Source organism: Ambystoma mexicanum, chromosome 4q, assembly GCF_040938575.1.
Source record: "Ambystoma mexicanum isolate Mex_15411 chromosome 4q, UKY_AmexF1_1, whole genome shotgun sequence".
NCBI lineage: Eukaryota > Metazoa > Chordata > Amphibia > Caudata > Ambystomatidae > Ambystoma > Ambystoma mexicanum.
In genome coordinates, this window is record NC_090928.1 from 981313871 (window position 1) to 981334762 (window position 20892).

General features: G+C 50.2%; 1 protein-coding gene across 3 annotated transcripts in view; it reads left to right on the top strand.

Annotated features, from left to right (window-relative positions):
- VASH2 (vasohibin 2) overlaps nucleotides 1–20892 on the top strand; it is a 368982-nt gene that overhangs the window by 92050 nt on the left and 256040 nt on the right. The gene's annotated exons all lie outside the window — the stretch shown is intronic.

Sequence of the window (20892 nt, forward strand, 5' to 3'; positions counted from 1 at the left end):
AGTGGAGTGATTAGTGAGATACTCTCCGTAGAGCAGGGAAAAGTTCAAATGGATGCCATTCCGTTTGCTAACCAATCGGAACACCTGGATGGAGGGCAGGAGGCACACACCCATACCTACCTACATTTGAAAATCAAAATTCGTGAGATTTATGCACCGCCCACAGCCACACAAGACTCCGCCCATTTGCATACGGCTCCGCCCACACACCCCGCCCACCTGTCAAAAGGGTAAACTCGGTCGTTGTAGCCTTCAGTTTGCTAATAGCATTGAAAATAATTAATTCAATGCTATAGTAGGCAAAATGAAGGCGGCGGCGCCGCAGTAGAAGTAATGTTGCTTTCAATCCATGGCATTGGATTGAAAGCACTATTATTGCGGCGGCCGTGCCGCGTTCATTTTGCTTACTAAAGCATTGAATGAATGATTTTCAGTGCTATGGTAAGCAAAATGAACGCGGCACCGCCACCGTAATAGTGCTTTCAATCCAATGGATTGAAAGCACTAAAATTACTGCGTCTGGGGGTCGCATTGAGGGAGCAGCGGCCACATATAGTGGTGATGGGGGCAGTGGGCACAAACATTTTGCGCCGTTTCCGGGTCCCGTCCACTTCTCCACCCGATTTGGCTACCGGCAGCAGCCAATCGGGTGGAGAATATGACGGGACCCGGAAAGAATCTCAAAATTCCTGGATTCAAGGGACTTTTCCGGAGACCCGGAGAAATGCTTAAAATTCCAGAGTCTCTGGGAAAACTCCAGAGGTTTGGCAGGTATGCACACATCTTCGTGGTCCTTTTTAGCAAAGGAACATTACGTTGTGCTGATTGACATCCGGACACATTCTGTCAATTACTGAGGGTTGTCATTGGAGAAATCGGCTTTCTATCCGGCCGTTGTCTGTGGCTTCTGAACTGCCGTCCGCCATCTTTGGATGCAGCAATCCTTTCTACGGTTTCCAACGGTCGCTGCACCGGCAGATGAATTGACGATGACAGGCTAGAAGCCCGCTAAGGAAAACTAATCCTGCGTGCGTCCAGGTCGAGCAGAATCAAGAAGTCTTAAAATAGCTCTGCTCCTACATCATGAAGAGATTTTAAAAATCAATCTGTGATCTCGGCTGCTTCCGGAAGGACTTTGGTTCTTAGCCAACCAGGCCCGAGAGCTAGACCTGCTTGCTTCACACCTCGATATATCCCCAGGGGCAGAGCGCTTTCTCGCCGTGGTCTTCGATTGATGTGCTGCGACCAGTGCGCATCTCGGCCCTGGCTAGTCTGTATGGCAGTTGCGCCTGAAGCACCGGTTTTGCCAGTCGGTGAGGACCAGTTGGACTTTGGGTTGGTGCAGTGTGGCTTCTGCACGTGACCAATTTAACTGGCCCAATATGCATTCTAATCCCCCCCCCAAATTGTTCTCCATGTTCCCAAACCTGCCCCCCATGGTATGTCTTAAATAGTCTGGTGGAAAAGTGTATTCATTAAACCTTCATGGATAAGAGCTGGCCATTCATTAATGACGTCTAGGTACATCCAGACCAAGCGTAGTGTCCAAAATCAGAGATAGCTCAGCAGCTACGTCATGATCATGTTATAGGCAAACCTCCAGTTCAGGGTTCTGCAGTCTGTGTCTCTGCATATTTTGGGCTACATCGCCTATCCTCGGTAGCCAGCATAGTTGATGAGGGATCCTGGGAGTTGTAGTACAAACATCTGGTAAGCAACCGATTCCAGGTCCCTGATGTAATTGGTAAGAGCTTCGCATTGTAGGCATAGGTGGACATGTGTTTATGCAAGATAAAATGAGTGAGGAAGAACCTTTTTGACGTTTCTATGAAACCGTATAGAAACGGTCCCGCTTCTTGCTGGGTTTGGGTTACAAAGGGAGCCTAACACCGCAGTAGAGACCCCTGCCCGCCACGCTGCTAGCAGAGGAATGTTTGTCCTTTTTGCTCAGATGGATCAGGCCATCCCTCACCTTCTAGCACGGACCCCCTTGCTGTCATAACACTGGTTGTATCAAGACTCTACTGCACCAACCATGTATACTTTGGCATGCTGGACTACCTCACAAAGAAACTTGAATGCATACAGTAAACGGCAGCAAGATTACAGCTCCGACTCAAGAGGAAGGAATGGCCAACCCCAGCATTAAGACGTCTTCACTGGCTGCCAGTTAATGACCCCCCTTTCATTGCACTGCATCACCCACTGAGCCATGGAGCAAATTCATCTAAGCAAAGATCATCCAATAGTAACCCAGACGGACGTCAACATAGTCATTGTTCAATACTAGTGACCACATGCTACATGAGCGACTGGGGTGCCGGGGGACAAACAAACACTTAACCAAAGGAAATCCACACAATCGAGGACCCCCTTTAGTCTAGGAAAAGGCTGAAGACCTGCCCAAACAACTAAGGAACCACCCAGCAACTGTAACCCCACCAGTGTTTTGTGCAAGCCTCAACTGGTATATAGAACGCAAGTACATAACGTCTTACTCTAAACTAGATTTTCAGGGCACACCATACCGATAACCTCCCTCCTCTCCACCGTCTGCCCCTACTATGCAACTTGCGCGACAATGTGACTTTTGCCCCTGGCTGCCCATTGCAGACCGGTGCCAACCTATTTATGCAACTATTCACACACAAGAATCCAATTTTGGAGTGGTGCATGTGGACCCACAAAGTACTGTCAAAGGGACAACATACACTTGTCGCTCACTCCAGCCTTCCCCAACCTTACCCATCATCACTCAAAATTCTGTGCTCAAAATTGATAAATGTTAACCAACTATACCACTCGCGCACAGCCTCTAAATACCACTCACCATCTGCCAAATGGACCGCTACACTTCTACAATCAACTTGTATACCAAAGCCTCAGTCAATGCTTTCTAGCACTGCCCACAAGACCTCTTTTATGGCCACAGAGTGCATCCTATTAAATGCCAGATCCGTTGCCCAAAATCGCCATAACATTTCTGACCTAATCTCATCTGAAGGGCCAGGATATGCTCTTCATTACTGAAACCTGGTTCTCACAAGGCTTCGGCCCATTGCACATGGCCTTCCCTCCAGGCTACACTCATATTGTGCATAACAGAACCAGGAGGGCAGCTGGCATCGCCATCCTGTACAAATCCCACCTCTCCATTTCACACTCAAAGGAACAAGCCTTCAACTAGACTGAATCCCTCCTGGTGAAATTTCTGCTCACTACCTCACACACTCCCAGCTTCCTGCTCATATATAGACCCCCCGGGCTATAACCGATGCTCTGCAGAAACAGCCGTCTTGATCTCTAACCCCTCCTCAGTGCTGGAGGACTTCAATATCTGGTTTGACGCCCACACAACCCCATGACACAATCCGTTCTGTACAACCTGGAAACCCTACATCTAACGCAACTATTATGCGGCCCTACCCACTCTGCAGGTCATGCCTTGGACAAAATCCTCAGCTCTCCAGTACTCATCGCCTCGCTGCCACCTCACCCAATAGTCTGGATGGACCACTCTGCCATCTTCAATCTCGAAACTGTAGACCCTCCCTTCACCCTGTTAGCCCCAGGGCCACCTACGCTCTTGCCCTATATGGAAGAAAGTCAAAGTAACTCCTGACCTGGCAGAACCCTACTTGCCTCCCTGACCTCTTCACTCCAGTCGGGTCAGATCTCAATCTGCCACTTGTATCCATGGCTCTCGGGAGCTCTCACCCCTTAATTAGCAGACAGGACCTCTTCTCCCCCTCCCCCCCCCGATGGTTCACCCCAGCTCTCAAATCCCAGAACCACATCCTAGAACACAGATGGCGGGGAAACCCTCTGCCGCCAAATAGGATAGTCTACACCCAGCAGCTCAAAGCTTCCCGGGCAGAAATACGCAAGGCCAAACAATCCTATTGCTGGAATAGAATCACCATTGCTCCAACACATACAGGAAAAATAACAAGCTTGTCTCCGAATTCAAGGCCCATGCATGCACTGCTTCCTCTCCCTCCCACGCCCAAACACTCGACTCACTCTCGGACCCCTTCCATAACATAACCCTGGCAAGAAACCTCACCATTGTGACTAAAATGGCCTCGCTCACACAGTCCACCCCTACACCACTGACCGGGACTCCAGATCCACCTTCGCCCACCTGCTCCTCTCTTCCTTCTCTCCCACCCTGAATTTCGAAATCTACTGTCGAACAGCCACCCCTCAGGATCCCCTGGAGACCCACATCGTCCTACTCTACTAAAAGAAATCCTATCCTCAACCAGTGGCGACATCATAAGATCTATTAAATCCTCTCACTACAGGCATCTACCCAGCAGACGTGATGGTCCATATGTAAGGTACACTATGCAATTGTGCTCTGGAATGCGAAGTGCTCTTTGATATCTATGTAAATGCTAACTGTGTGTAACTGTTTCTAACCTCTGCCAACTAAAAATATGTTTTAAAAAAACTGCCATTTCACAGAATCCATCCATCTCTTCCAACAATCCGGTTTCAGACCCCTGAGAGGCACTGAACCGAACCTTGTCTCCATCTGGAATGATCTTAAAAGACGCTCTGACTCAGAAGGTTGCGCTGCACTAATTCTACTCGACCAGCATCCTTATACACCATTGAACACCACACCTTCAAAGAAAGACTCCACTCTCTTGGGATCAGGGATGCAGCTCTGAAGTGGATATCCTCCTTCCCCTCCAACAGATCCTAAATAATACACATGCCTCCCTTCTCTATCAGACTCCCCGCCCCGTAGCCCACGGAGTGCCACAGGACGCCTCTCTTCCCCACTGCTCTTTAACCTCTACTTCAGCTCCCTCCCTGTACTCCTCCGATCCCACGACCTATCTTGTTCCAACTACGCAGAGGACACTCAAATAGGCTTCGATTCCCAAAGGGTGCCTCCTCCACATTTCCCGATCTTGAATCGTGCCTCCACAGAATTGACCACTCGATGACTGCTAACCATCTCCGTCTGAACCCACGAAAAACTGAGATAATGCTCTGTGGGTAGACTGATCTCTTCCCTTAGCCCTCCCCCACCAGTAAAAAAAAAAACTTGGATGCACCATGGACTCATATCTGACACTGTCACATCAATTCGGTGACAAAAAGCTGCTACCTACACATGCGCATCCTCCATCTTCCCCTACTGGACCTTTCCCACCCAGAACCGCAATCATTGCTACTGTCCTCACGTTTAGTCTAGGCTAACACCCTATACCTGGGGGCCTCTGCATCACAGCTTGGAAACTCCAGTGGGTACAAAACACTGAAGAGAACACATTCACACCCGCCCTCTGTGTCCTTCACTGATTGCAGATTGAGTGGCGATCTACCTTCAAGGCAATGTACATCACCCACAGAGCTCGGCACAACATAGAAACAGAATATCTGCAACACAAACTCCGGCCCTACGGACCCACCAGAAACCTGAGTTCTGGCACCGCTCTCCTCCTCATCCTTCCAGTCACAGAAACGACTAGAATAGGGGGCTCTTCTTTCTCAATTCGTGCTCTCACCATCTGGAACTGTGTTCCATTTACCATTTGTCGCATGGAGGATCACCTCGCTTTCAGAAAGGCTCTCAAGACCTGGTTATTCTCTTCCGCCTCCTGAACGATAAGTTCACACCCTCCCCCCCTGTCATGAATGTGGGAGGAGAGGGGGGTTGGCACCTGACTAGTCACCTGATGAGGCCTCAATGTGGTAACTCTCTCACACAGAAAGGATTTCAGTCAGGCCCTATGATCTACTCTGCAAGACCTCGTGGTAGCTAGATATCGGCGTTGATTCACTGGTACGTTGAGCACTCCATCGCAATGAAATATAGCTGTATCCCTCCCGGGGGAAACCCACCCACCCGCATACATCTGCAATAATCACTGCTCAACTTGACCCACCCAAACGAATATCACCACTTACAATACAATAAAGCAGAATCCCATGAAAAATTAGGTCCAGCTGTACACCTAAACTGTCTCCTTGACTCTGCTGATAGTCTGGCACGACACACATCCAGGTTCTGCAATCGGGGACGTAGCCACTCCCTACCTTCACACTGCCTAAAAATGCACATAAGCATTTTATAATCCTCCTTCAAATCTCAGACCACGGTCCTCCAAAGGGCTTCATCACCACAGCGCTTCGAGGCCATACCAATGTCAGTATGTTGTACAAATGCCATATAACGATACCAAACACCTCGCTTCTTTTAACACAATGTCTAGAAGCTCAAAACCATGCAGCGTTCAGGTTACTTCTGTTCTGCATGCGTCAACACGACCATTTTACCTTCAGGACAAACCCCCACACACTTTCAGTGCCCCCAGAGCACCTGGAGACCATGCAAATGTCAGCAGCGCGCAGTGCAGCGCGCAGTATGAATCCATCCATGTGTTTAGTCATATAACAAAACTGTTCTCTTTCCAAATAAATGTATCTTCAAACTTTTAAATGTAGGGGTGGTAAATGACCTAGTTCTCCCCTCGCCCACTCTTCTGTTTTCTTTCTACACACACCAAACCTGTTTTCACTTGTTTGTGGTTTGTATGTTGCTTTATAATTAACATGATCCTCCCTTTTTAGAACGCATGTTCCTCTATATCATTTCCTTTTATATTTTACTCTTACTCGTTTCTCTTACTGGGCTTTTGTCTTTATTTTTCCAAGCACATCGGTTCTCGCATAAAACATTTTTATTATTCTTTCAAACAAACCCTGTCATACTGAATGTGTTCTGGAGTTTCATTTGCCAAACATCTTCCAAGTTCTCCGCCCTTCCTAATGGTTCGGCCCTTACTGCCTCTTGTAGCCAGCATTCCAAACCCTTGTGCTGCCACCACCACCAAAATCCAAACCTCTGCATCTCCTCTGTACTAGTCTCACTGGCTCGCTTTTTGGCTACTAGTTTATCCTACCTCTTGCAACCTCTGCCGGTCCCTTGCTCCACCCCCTCCCTTTCCATTGCGTGCATGGGAAGGTCCTCGAGCACTGCTTTTTTTCATTGAATTCTGGGATGTGTATTTAACTTTCACTGTTTTAAAGATAGGACTGCACATCCCAGCATTCAAATAAACCCCCTGACTCATGCATGGCCTGTGGTGAGAGCGCTCCCCCTCTACTCTCAACTTCTTTCTACAGCCCAAACTCCCTTCTCTTGCCCCTCTCGTCGTACCCCACCATTCGTTATCCAGTTCTTTGTGACAAAATTACTGCTGCACTGCAGGAGTGAAAGGATGAGTAGTGACCAAAGTGTCTACTCGGCCTCGCACTGCTGCTACCCATCAGTGATCCCAATCATAAAGGTAAGCGGCACAACACAACACAGTAGCCTTCCTCCTTCCCATTTTATGGTGATGTAGGCAGGCTATAGCGACCCAGAAATCCATGCAGCGCCTCAAAATAGAAATGTCCATTCAAAGTTCTAGAAAAATAGTAACCTTTAAATTAGAAATGCAGGCAACGCAACTAATAATTCTGTCACCCCATTTATGTAAAAGAACAAAGAATGCAAACTTTCTTGTAAAAAGCGACTCTGTGATTAAAGCGTAGAGCAACATCGGAGTACAAGGGCCTTACAAGTCACTTATGCCCTCAAAGTCGGGCCAGGGTGACAGGAACACTGCACATACCTCATTTACTTGTCTTTGGGGCTCAACAGTGTGGAAGCACGGATCTATGCACTGCACTGTATTTTGAGACCATCCATCCTTAGTGAGTCACTGTGGCTCATTCCCTCTTGCCTCCCAAGTTAATGTACCTTCCCCTGTGCATCCTCGTACTCCTATGTCCCATCCCCTTTCCTCCATACGTGTGGGAAATTCTGTCCTTCTGGACAGGACCGGAGCACTTTAAAGCATCAAAAAATGTACTTTTTTGTCCTTTTTATTTTTATGCGGGCCCAGCAGACGTGACCAAAGCCCCGCCTTCCTGAGCTCCGGCCCGTGCATCGCCCTTCAGTCCTTTTCTTCATGCGGTCAGGGTCGGGCGCACTTGCATCACGGAATATTTCTTTTTGTTGCTCCTGTCCTTCATTGCTGCTCCAGTTCTGCAGTAATCTTTTCCTACGTCTACACCGGAGCATCTGGGATTTGTGTCCTGTTCATCCTGTGAACATTGTTTCGCGGGGGCAGATCCTTACTCTCGGCCTGGAGCGCTTCGGCCCAGAACACCGTTGGGGACTCGTGCTTCTACTGCGACTCCCTCTCCGTCCAGGCACTCCAGCGTCGGCTTGTCGGGTGGGAGGAGGTGTATCGACGCATTCCTCCACCACATTTACAGCAGTCATTGAAGAAAAAAGGAAATGGCTGATAACTGCGCTACTTTTTAAGGCACCCCGGCCTGGGGACTCCTTCTCGGGGTCCTCTGGATCCGGGATAGGCTCAAGTGGCTCTATTACCAGGGATCTCCCTAAGCTGTCCCGAAAGGGATCTAACAGGCTCTCCGGAGTTTCCACCGAGGACCACGGCAAAGGGGCTGTCAAAACCGGACCTTCTACCGAGGTTCCCTCTTTGGGGGTTAAAGTTACTCCCAGTATTTCTAGGGCTGATTGGTCAGCCCAGAGGTTTCCACATCTGGAACTAAGTGTACTGAGGTCCCTGTCGAGGTGACTAAACGTAGCAGGGTTATCCCCGAGGTCCCCCTTCTTGGGCCTATATCTTGGACCAGAAAGATTCAGGGGGCCTCCTTTGATGGTTCTGGCTTCAGGGGGTGACTCTGAAGCCTTCCCACACTTGAACCTGTGGTAGAACCGATCCTGCTGCGGGGGCAAAGAAGCCAGTTAAACACCTTGAGCCTTCGAGTACTGGCTCCGCCGAGGTTCCCTCACTTCGGGGTAATTAATGAACAGTCTCTAAGGTGTCTCAGAAACACCCTAGATCTGTTAGTACTGTGACAAGGCTAAAATGGAACATAAGACCCCCAACTACCCTGTGGTAACCACAGCCTCACATACGCCTGTGACGCAGTTCATCTCAAGCTTTGGTAAAATTGCGGTCCAACCCCTCTGGTCCACGGCAACCATTTTGACTACCTCTCTTTTAACAACGTTCACCACGGCTGGTGCTGAGGGGCCTGATTTTGGGGCAGAGCAGCCTTTTCCGCGTTTTGTGGATAAGAACCTGTTGCACCCTCCAATGTATTGGTGTGCTCTGACTCCGCTGCTGCTCTGGCTCCGCTAGGACTATTGCTTTTAGCCCACTGGTATTTTACTGGTGACAACTGTATTTAGCCTAAATTGTGCCCCACCTAGGACTATTGATTTTAGCCCACTGGTATTTTCCTGGTGACAACTGTATTTAGCCTAAATTGTGCAGACAAAGTGAGCCCAGCCTCGCCTCACCCCATTCCCATGTTCTTAGCTATGTTAGGTTGGATTTTTATCATCCTGTCCCCTTCCACCTTATCCAAGCAGACACCCCCTGCACTGGCAACCACTTCATCATCCTCAGTAACGGGCTCACCAAACTGGCCGGCCCAAGACACCACTCTATCCCGTGTCCCACCCCCTTCCTCCCAACCACACCCCCTTCCCGTCCTTCTCCAATCTCACTCTCAGCCCCAAGGACCCTTGCTTGTGCAACCAATGAGGAACACCGCTCAACCCCAACCCTCCTTAACAATCTACTCGCACTCCCCAAGATCTCAGGCAACGAAAAGACACACCCCATCTCAGGATATGAGAGAACGTCCCGACTAAGAGCACTTACCCCACCACAATCCCACTACCAGGACCCAGCCACGTAGACCACCCAAACCTATGGCCCCCAGAACAAACGACAATCTAACTCAGTTTATAGCAACTAAAACCTCAAGAGAACACAGAGCCCAGTAGTCTACTAATTAAGAATGCACCCATAAAGGACACCAAGCCTCTCATTAGTCTAAAAAATGCCCTTATCAACGCCCGCCTTGGAGCCCATGCCATCGAAATTTCTGACCTTATTATCAAACTTGACCTTGATCTGTTAGTAATCACAGAAACCTGGCTACATCAAGCCTCGGGTCCTTTGCTAGCATTGGCTATCCCACCAGACTACACTATTCTCACATCAGCCAGAACCACCACCCCAGGAGGCGGTGTGGCCATCATAACAAAAAACACCATTAAATTAAGATCAAGCTCCATCTAAATAATCGCAGGATACAAACTACTGCTCGCTAAACTAACTTTGAATGAAAACACCACAGTGGTCATCTATAGAACCCCCAGTACCAATAGCCGCCCAGAAGCAGACATCCCACTAATACTGGCGCCCATACTTAAACCCAAAACGAAATGTATCATCATTGGTGATTTGAATCTTGGCTTCAATGATGACCAAGACACTAAAGCAACCTCCCTTCTCTTGGCACTTAATGACATGAACTTCTGCCAACACATCAATGTCCCCACCCATACCAAGGGTAGGACCCTAGACTGGATCCTCACCCTAAACACCAAAATCAATATAGGCCCGATTACCCCACTTAGCTGGACAGACCACTAGTGCATAGAATTCACTATCACTAGTGACGATCCCTGCCCGCCTAAGAACAAAACCATGGACACCATTGAAAGTAGAAATCCTAAAAAGCTCACGGTGGAGAACCTTGACCCCACCTTGAACAAATTGCTAGATTCCCACTCAATCCTCAGCAACGATCCTACCACCATCGCTGAGTACTGCTACAAATGCCTCTCCACAGCGATTGACACTATAGCACCAGTCACCACCAAACTAAGACGGATCAATAAAAAAAAATCTAACTTCTGGTTTAACGAGGAACTAGTCACCGTCAGAAGGAAAAAAAACTCTTTCGAGCATGTCCATAATAAACACCCCTCCCCTTCAAAGACGCCAATACCATCTACAAAACCGCTATCATCACCCATAAAGCCAACGCCTACAATGCTCGCATCAGCAATGCAGCATCCAACTCCAAGGAGCTCTTCTCTATCCTCAAAGAACTTGAAAATCCCCTTCCGACTGACACTCCCACCAACGCGAGCAAAGAATGGTGTACCACCTTACAAGATGCACTTGCCTCCAAAATTGCTGTGCTGCAAAATAAAATGAACTCTAAAAGACTACGCTAGCAGTTAAAAACTCCCCCCACCCGTAACCCCTGTGCCTCCTCCAGTGATAACTCTAACCCCCCCTTCCAATTCACACCCGTCTCCCAAGATCTTGTATTTGACACGATCTCCAAACTAAAAGCATCCAATTGCAAAGGAGGCACTGTCCCAGCCAAACTAGTCCAAGCCTGTGCCTCTACTCTGACCCCCATCATCACCAAATTTGTCAATACCTCCTTTAACTCCAATACAGTTCCAACCTGCATTAAAGAAGCCTGGGTTACGCCGCGTCTAAAAAAAACAAATCTAGACCCCACCATTCCGACTAATTATCGCCCCATTACCACGGTTCCGTTTCTACTCAAAATCATCGACAAACTAGCCTATAACCAAATTCAAACCCACCTGGAATCTAACCAGCTCCTCTGCACCAGACAATCGGGCTTCAGGCCTAACCACAGCACTGAAACAGCCCTTTTGGACCTCAAAATCCAGATGGATGCCATCAGAGATTCTGGAAAACTCTGCATTCTCTTGCTGCTGGACCTCTCTGCTGCGTTTGACCTGGTGGACCATGACAAACTATGCAACTCACTTGTCCATGAGTTTAACTTCTCTAGTAAAGCCACTGCTTGGGTGAAATCTTTCTTAACAGACCGCACTTCGAGTGTCCATAGGCAAAGAAGCAGCCAACCCCATCCCAGTCCCCAGAGGAGTACCCCAAGGCTCTTGCCTCTCCCCTATGTTGTACAACGTGTACACCAAACTTTTGTTCTCAGCACTAGACGATATGGGTGTCATATACCCATTTTGTGGATGACACCCAGATCCTTATACCTCTCACAGGCAACTATGACCAGGACACCGTAACAATCAATAAAATGTATGCCATCATACAAAATTGGATGGCACTAAATAGCCTATGTCTTAACGATGAGAAGACAGAAGTCCTCATAGTAGGATCTCCAGCCAAAATAGCAACCCTTCACCCAGAATACTCAACCATCAATATTGACGGTACCAATATTCCCGTGCTGAAGCAAGTCAAAACACTGGGCGTGTACATTGACGCCAGCCTGACCATGACTAAACAGATCAACGCGCTCGCCTCTTCCACGGCATACACCTACAAACTAATTGCTCTCAGCCGACAATTTCTGACCCCAGCTAACTGCCTCACCTTAGCCAGAACTCTGGTCCTATCGAAATTGGATTATTGTAGTAACAAGGCACATCCAACACCAATTTAGCCAAAATGCAACTACTGCAAAACAGTCTGGAGGGCAGCTCTAGGCATAAAAAAAAAATCAGACCATATCTCTAAGAATAGGAAAGACGCCCACTGGCTCTCCAAAGCCAGAATTATCTTCAAAACAATATGTATCACATACAAATGCCTGACCAAAAAAGGACCTATCTATCTCAACAATACTCTACACCCCAAAGTTGACAGGAGATCACTAAGATCTAGCAACAAATTCCTCCTGGCCCCCCCCTCGCTTCAAAACCACTAGAACGGGGGGGGGGGGGGGTGTAGCAGCTTTACCACTCTAGCCCCTAAACACTGGAACACCCTACCCTACCCATTAATATCAAAAAAGAATCCTTAGCAGTTTATAAGAAACTGCTAAAAAACTTGGTTATTCAACCAATATTAGCATCTAAAGACAGGATTCCATACCACTGCATATTATTGTGAATATTTGTAAATTGTATTGATAGTTTCATATCAATTACCTGGAACTCCTGGCAGTTTTTCTGGCACTCCAAGCTTTTCAACCGTCCATTGCGAACAAGGTGGTCCGTAGTCGCACAGACCATTCTGTGGCGATGTTTTACATCAACAAGCAGGGTGGCACCCATGTGGACCTAGCTATACAGATTTGGGAATGGGGTATCCAGCATGACATTTGGCTGCTGGCTGTACACATTCCGGGTCACATCAATGTAACTGCAGACTCACTCAGCCGCCAATGGTCCCGGGGTCTCCTCCCTAGGGGACGCTCTCGAGATTACTTGGCACAACATGAAGGCCTAGGCTTTCCCACCACTACCTGTGGTTCATCTGTCACTCTGCAAGCTCAGGAATACATCGAACTGTACTCTCCTGTTCATAGCTCCTTGGTGGTGAGCCAGATTCTGGTTCTCGGAACTTCAGCACCTGTCAATTCTTCCTCCGATCAGATTGCTGTTGATTCCCGACCTGCTTCACCAGTGCGATCACCAGATGTGGCACCCCTCCCCACAATCGTTCAGCTTGGTGACCTGGTGCCTGAATTCAGATCGTTAGTGCAGTTTAACTTGTCTGAGGACAATATGCACATTATCCAAGCGGCCAGATAACCTTCTATGAGGTCTCAATATAGGATTAAGTGCCTCAGTTTTTGCCACTGGTTTTTAGCTAAACAGCGCGACCCTAGGCACGCTATGATTGACACTGTTCTTATTTATATCTCACCTCCCAGCTTTGGGCATTCATGTCTTGTCTTGCAGGTCTTACTTGTCTGCTATTGTGGCCTATCTGTCCACTGACAGCTGTTCCTTTTCTTTGACTAATTCAGTCATTAAAAGGCATCAGGGTCTATTGCATCTTTTCCCACTGGTATGCAATCCTCACCCTAAAAGGGATTTGAAAATGGTCCTCACCGCCTTATGCCATACACCATTTGAACCCATGGCCACTACTGATCTCGAATATGTTTCTTGGATGTTTGCCTTTTTGATCGCAGTGACATCGGTGAGGCGAGTAAGCGAGCTCCAAGATGTCTGTGGAACATCCGTTCCTCACCTTCCATAAGGATAAGGTTGTGCCGCGCACTCATCCTTTCCTGCCTAAAGTGGTTAGCGATTTTCATTTGCATTGATCGATCTCATTATCTGTCTTTTTTTTTTCTGAATCCGGCCTCGGATGCCAAGAGTCTTGCACACTTGGATGTCAGGCAAGCCCTGAAGTTTTACCTCGACAGAACAAGTGAACTCAGGGGCTCCTCAAAACTCACATTTGGAGACCCGAAAGGGAAACCTTCTTCAAAGGCAACTATCTCACGATGGATTGCCTCCTGCATTTCTGAAGCCTATACCATTCAGGGCCTTCAACCTCCGAAGGGCATCCATGGCCATCTTGTACATGGCAAAGCAGCTGCTGTTGCCTTCCAAAAGTATGTTCCCTGGGAAACCATCGCCAAGGCGGCTATGTGGGCTTCCCCATCAGCTTTTTTGTAAGCATTACTGCTTGGACCTGAGTTCCAAGGCTGATGCCCACTTTGGTCAGGCTGCCCTTAAGAATTTATTCCAGTAAGGTTTTTTTCCATCCACCTGAACTAACTGTGGTGCGTGCTTGGGAATCTCCCACAAGTATGGAGGAACGGGGACGGGACGTAGGAGTATAATACAGTTACTCACTGTAGTGACTTCCTTACTCCTTGTCCATAGTCCCCTTTCCTCCATACGCCCGCCCGCCGTCCCCTCTAAAAAGTATCCTCTATTATTGCTTAAATGGTCCCAGACCTGGCAATAGAAAAGGACTGAAGGGCGATCCGTGTGGCGGAGCTCAGGAGGGCGGGGTTACGGCAATAAAAGGACAAAAATGTATGCTTTTTACAAAAGTGCTCTGGTCCCGTCTCGAAGGACGGAATGTCCACAAGTATGGAGGAAAGGGGACTATGGACTAGGAGTAAGGTAGTCACTACGGTGATTAACTTTATTATTTTTACACACGCACACCCTCTGGAACTATACCCCGCTCCCTGCTTGGAGTGGGCCCATAATTTTCCAACTTTACCTATCCCTCAAAACGTGGCTTTTTCAACACCTGATCATGGACTAATTCTAATGGACGCACCTACCGACGAACAGACCCCAATTTACAGCACTGTGCTACTGTTCAAATATGCTAGCCCAAATGCTGGCTACCCACACTCTGTAGAGCTCTGCTGCTCTCACGCTAGGTCCACGCTTTAAACCATAACAATAATTGGTATGTAGTCCGGCAAAGTACTGCACTCCGGTTGCCCATGTTCTAGAACAGTTGCTCTGGAAAACCTGCTCTCGGAAAACGTGTAATTCACCACTTAGCCAGGTGGTACACACTCCAGGCAGGCCGGTGAAGCTTGGTAAATTCAGTGTGGCAGAAGCTATGCCAACAGTATGTGGAAATACACACCATGACAAAGCGAGCAGTGTCTTCAGCTATCGCTCTCAGTATGCGTTGCCCATGGATTTATTCGAAACCTTCCAGCCATCACCTCTTTTGTTTTGCTATTGCGCTGCCCTTTCCTGCATGCACCGCCTGCACACGAGAGGGCATTTTCGTAAACTTATGGCATAGCCCAACTCTTACTTGCCCTTGTCCTTTAAAATTACCCATTTGGTACCGCCTAAACTTGTGTAGGACCACCGAACACCTCGGGGTCTGGTATTTAAATATCTACGTTTTTCTAACAATATTGTTTTCTCAATATGTGATGCCTTGTGTTGTTTTTTTTTGTGTATTTTTTTTGTTTTGGTTTTTTTTGTGTGAATGTAATGTTAACCAAATTTATTTTTATTGCCTTGAAATTCCCTACAAACATGTCCAATTCCAGTTGGGACATTAATCTAGTCCTGGGTTGAACTTTGCATTCTGGGATTTGTAGTCCTGTGTTTAAAATGGGGTGGAAATATGGAACTACAACCCCCCCCCCCCCCCCCCAAGAATTAAAAGTTAAAACCGGGGCAGGATTTGCATCTCCCGAATGGAATGGGGCATGTTGGTATGTCAGCGGGCTTTTGGTCAGCAGCTAGTGACTAATATGCCCACTGGACATAGACCGACCAACCCAACCCCTTTGGCCCAGTAGGAATGGGAATACCCCTAGTTTATAAGGTGTGTTTTTTTTTATTTTTGTTATTCTTCCCTACATTTTCATACACACTTTTTTCCAGACGTCTTGCTGGTGTCCATTATTTTGTCCACTATTTCAGAGATACTCAGCCCTCCTGACTTTCTACAATGTCCCGGGCTAATGCTGCGGCCCAAAGCAAGGTGCTTATCAGCTGATGGCATCACAGGGCAGCCTCTGTTCTGCCACCCATATGACTCCACTGTTCACAGATCTCCCTTTATTCCCTCGAGGATGGGATTCGCCGTCGGCGCTGCAAGCAGTCAAGTTGCTCCCAAAATGAATCCTTTTACGCCGAAGCGTCGCGCGTCAGGGAAGGCGCTAGCCACAAGTCCAGTTACAGCAATGCATGGATTTTTTTGTAATTGAGTTTCTATATAAAAGATAACCCTGCAGGGTATTTTGTATGGTTTTCATGCTGCACTTTCCGTTAAAGATTACATGGAAATGGATAAACTGGTCTTGATGATTAGGGGATTTTAATATCGGTGTTATGTGCAGTTGTATAGTGCCGACATGCTGCCTTTCATTCTTTATGGGGCACTTTGCCCACAGTGGGAAGACTCCCCTCAGTGTCGGTGTCAGTGTGTGGTTTGTGTAATTCTGAGAATTTGGTGTTTAATGGTCGGGGGCTAGTGGTCTGGCACCAGGGTCGGCCTTACGGCAGGGCGGGCCAGATGACCGCCCGTGGCGGCATTAGCCAACCAGGGTGCAATTATCCCCTCGCCAGGCCAGCTCGGGGGTCTTTCAAGGGCTAACCTGAGCTGGCATAGTAGTAGAAAGCACGGCAGGTGCCCTATTAAATGTGCCCGCGGGGGTGGGGGCATTTTAATAACAATATGGCACTGATTACCTCACTGCTCTGATGCTGGAGCTAGGTGGATTTCATTAAAATATGGCGGTCGGAGAGGCCACCAGGGGGCGCACAGGCAATGGCAGCCTGAACACGCCGCTCCCGCCGTAACTGGGACACGCAGAGGGATTGAGCCCCCCCCGTGACGCCCCCACGGGAGATCCACGGCCCACGGAACCCGTGAACCTCGGGTGCCCCCCGAGGCGAAAGAGCGGCCCGAAGGGAGGAGCCCCGGAGAGCCCCAGGCAGCGTCTCAACCTTCGAGAGGGGAAGTGGCGGCCTGTATTCGGAGGCGCGCACGACCCCCTCTCCTCCCCGAACGCGGAGCGCGCCGGCGCCCCGGCAGAAGACCCGCCGGCGACACCCCTGCAGCACCCTACCGAGGAGCCGTCGCGGAGGGGAAGTCCCCCGCTGAGGAGCTGGGAGAAACGCGGGCCGCGACCCGCGTAGGGAGAGGCGGCTTGCCCGCGCTCCCGAACTCGGTGCCGAGGTAGGTGGGGGGGGGGGGGGGGAGTCCACCCCAGCCCCCACGCAACCCTCAAGGACCCCGGGGGACCAGCCGCGGGACGCATCGGTGGGCTCGGAGGGGCGAGTCGGCCCCGCCCTCCCCCCTGTCGAGCCCCCACCCCAAAAAAAAAAAAAAAAAAGTCGGGAAGACGCGGGGGGAAACGCCCCCAGCCCTGGAGGGGTCACAAATCTTTTGGAGGAGAGTATCCTCGAGCCCATCACTTTCCTAGGTGGAGGCCCCTGGGCTCTATCCCAGGGCGAGTGCCCGCCTGGGGGCTCTCGCTGGAGGAATCGCGCCTGAGAGCCCCCCAACAAACCGCTATTGGACAGCCATGGCCGCTCCCCCCCCCACCCTAAGAACTGCTACCAAAGACAGAGGACACAAGGGGGGAGGGGGTGTGAGGCCCCCACCGGAGGTCGGTGGGGCGAGTGCCCGCCCACGAGAGGCCCCCCGCAGAGGGCCACACCGGAAGGAGAGAGAGCGCGTCCCCCGACCAGGCTCTGTCCCTTGCCCCCAGGGGCGCACCAGCGGAGGGGAGAAGCAGGAGGACCGAATGAGTTGGCGCCGTACCCTCCAGGAGTACCGCTACCAAGACACCAGCAGGGAGAACAGCGACCCAGACCGACGGGCCGGCATGTCTCATTCCGAGACCCCACCCCTGCCCACCCTCACCATGGAAAAGGGCTTTGCCTCGGTCTTGCAGGAGATTAGGGACATGCGGGCATACATCGCCCAAAAAATGGAAAACCTGGACCGCAGAGTGGACAAAGTCGAGGATAGACTGTCACAACTAGAGTCCAACCAGTCCTCAGCAGCGACCCAGGAGCTGGACACGGCCCTGAGACTAACGGCCCTGGAAAAGAGAGATGAGGAGAGGGCAAGACAAATGGACGACTTTGAAAATAGAGAGCGGAGGAACAACCTCAGAATTTTCGGGGTGCCGGAGTCGGAGGGGGAGACGGAAAGAGACTTGACCAGGGTAGTGAGGGACATCATTACCCTCCTCTTCTCGGATGAGATGACAACCGAACCGACGTTTGATCGGATCCATAGAGCGGGGGGAAGAGCTGGGGGCCCCCGGTCAATTCTGGTCCGCTTCCACTACTACACTGAAAAAGCGAAGGTCCTAGAGGAGGCCAGGAAATCCCGGGAGATAACCTATAACAACGCTCAGGTGGCCATTTTCCAGGACCTCTCATCATACACGCTGGCCAAACGGAGGATGTGCCGCCCGCTGACCCAGATGCTGAAAACAAAGGGGGTGCGCTACAGATGGGGGTTCTCCTTCTCCCTCATGTTTGAATACGAAGGCCAACGAGTGAACCTGATTACAGAGGAGGATATAAGGGGAGCAATACAGGAATACGCAACGGACCCGACCCCGCGGAGGGAACCCTCCGGGTTTGCCGCGGATGAAGCCAGAGCGCGCCGGTCACGAGGAGAGAGGAGAAAAAAGACTGGCCCACGGAAATTTAAAAAATTGAACCCTCCGTCCCCATCAACGGACAGGAATGACACGGAACCCGGCCAGGGTGGAGCGGGACTGTCGGACCCGGGCGAGGAAGGGAGCTGAGGCATCTCACGGCAGTCGTCATCAGCCTCGGGGGGAACCGTGTAAAGAATTCATCACGGGGACTCACCATCTGTTCCGGCCCGCAGACAGGCCGTGCTTCAGGACCATGGGGTCCGAACTTGTGTGGACCCTCCCGGAACAGCAAGTATGAGAGTTACATTGAGGGGGGGGTAGGGGGGGCTCATGGAGGCTCTAATTTGGATATTCACCCAGCAGGAGGCGGTAGGCTGGTGGTCCGGCCAGTTACCAACAATGGTAGAACTATTTGGCTGGACGCCGGGGTGGGGGGAGGGGGGTAGGGGGTTTGTTGATGTTACGTTCACAGGGGGGACCAGGGGTCAGTTGGGGAAAGGTTACAGGACCACCTGGGGGGGGGGGGGGAGGGAAATGGGAGATCAGAGGATAACACGAAATGAGCCGGACAAGGAAAGTGCCACGAGTCAGCTATCCAGTAGCTGGTTATTCTTAGACAATGGCTGGGGATCTGCCTACCCTGGGCGTGGGCTCCCTTAACGTGAGGGGACTGAACACCCCCACCAAAAGATCCCTGGTCTGCAGGGAATTCAGGAGGGCTAAACTAGACGTGCTTTTCCTTCAGGAGACGCACTGGGCGAAGGGGAAAGAACCAAAGCTACGGGGGGGGGGGATTGGGGAAGTCCTCAGCGCCTCCCACAAGACCAAGAAAAGGGGGGTGGCCATAGTGCTAGCGAGGGACACTGGCTTTGAAGTAGAAGCCTCACTGAAAGACCCAGAGGGACGATTCCTGCTGACGAGGGGCTCCCTGCGGGGCTCCCCTTTAACACTTGCAGTTGTGTACAGCCCCAATGAAGGCCAGGCGCAATTTTGGGAGGGAGTGAAGGACAGATTGAAATTATTCGTACGCGGGCTAATGGTGGTGGGGGGGGACTTTAACATGGTCCTGGACCCGAAAATTGATAGGAAACGCTTGGAATCCCAACCCACCAGGGCTGCAGACTAAATGATGGCCCGCTCCTTCCAAAGGGTGAACACGGAGCTGGGCCTAGTGGACACCATCCCGACCCCTAGGGCAGAACACCCCTCCTTCACGTACTATTCTGCAATCCACACATCATACTCCCGAATAGACTACATCCTGGTAGACGAGTCCCTGCGCCCATATGTCTCTGGCTATGAGGTTGACCCGGTCCCCTGGTCCGACCATGACCTGGTCCGTACCACCATTATAGGGGAATGGCGAGGTGGCAGAAAAGGGCGATGGAAGTGCAACGACTCCCTGCTGAAGGACGACGTCCTGGCGCAGGAAGTGCAGGACGCCATTATGGAATACTTCAAGCTGAACGACAATGGCGAGGTGGGTGCGCACGTGCTGTGGGACGCCTTAAAGGCGACCTTACGCGGGGTTCTTATAAGAATGGGGGCTCAGAAAAAAAGGGAAAGGGAAGCCCAAGAAAAATCCCTTAGGGAAAAGATCGCACAGCTCCAGCCGGGAGGCCCCCCCGGAGGCACCCTTGGCTATGGAACAGATCACTGCCTTAGAAAATTACAAACTTCAATTGAAAGATCTCTTGTTGCATAAAACTGAGCGCAACCTCCAGCTAGTGAAACAAAAATACTATGAGAAGGGGGATAGAGCCGATAAAATCCTGGCCTGGAAACTCAGAGAGGTCCAGAGAAGCAGAATGGTGAGGGCGATCAGAAACGAACAGGGCTCACTAGACCATAGAACCCCAGTCATAGGAGCGGCCTTCCGACGCTACTATGAACAACTATATTCGTCAGAATATGCCGGGGAAGACACTCAGATTGAGGAGTTTCTGGACTCCATCCAGATCCCGTCCCTGACAGGCGAAATGGCAGAAGGTCTAGAGGGAGGGGTCACAGAGGAGGAGGTGGAGAATGCAATCGGTGGGATGAAGGCGGGAACGTCCCCGGGGGAAGATGGGTTCTCAGTACTCTTCTATAAGAGGTTCCGGTCCATTTTGGCCACACACCTGGCGAGGGTGTTCAATGCAGTACTGGAGGGGGGCACCCTGC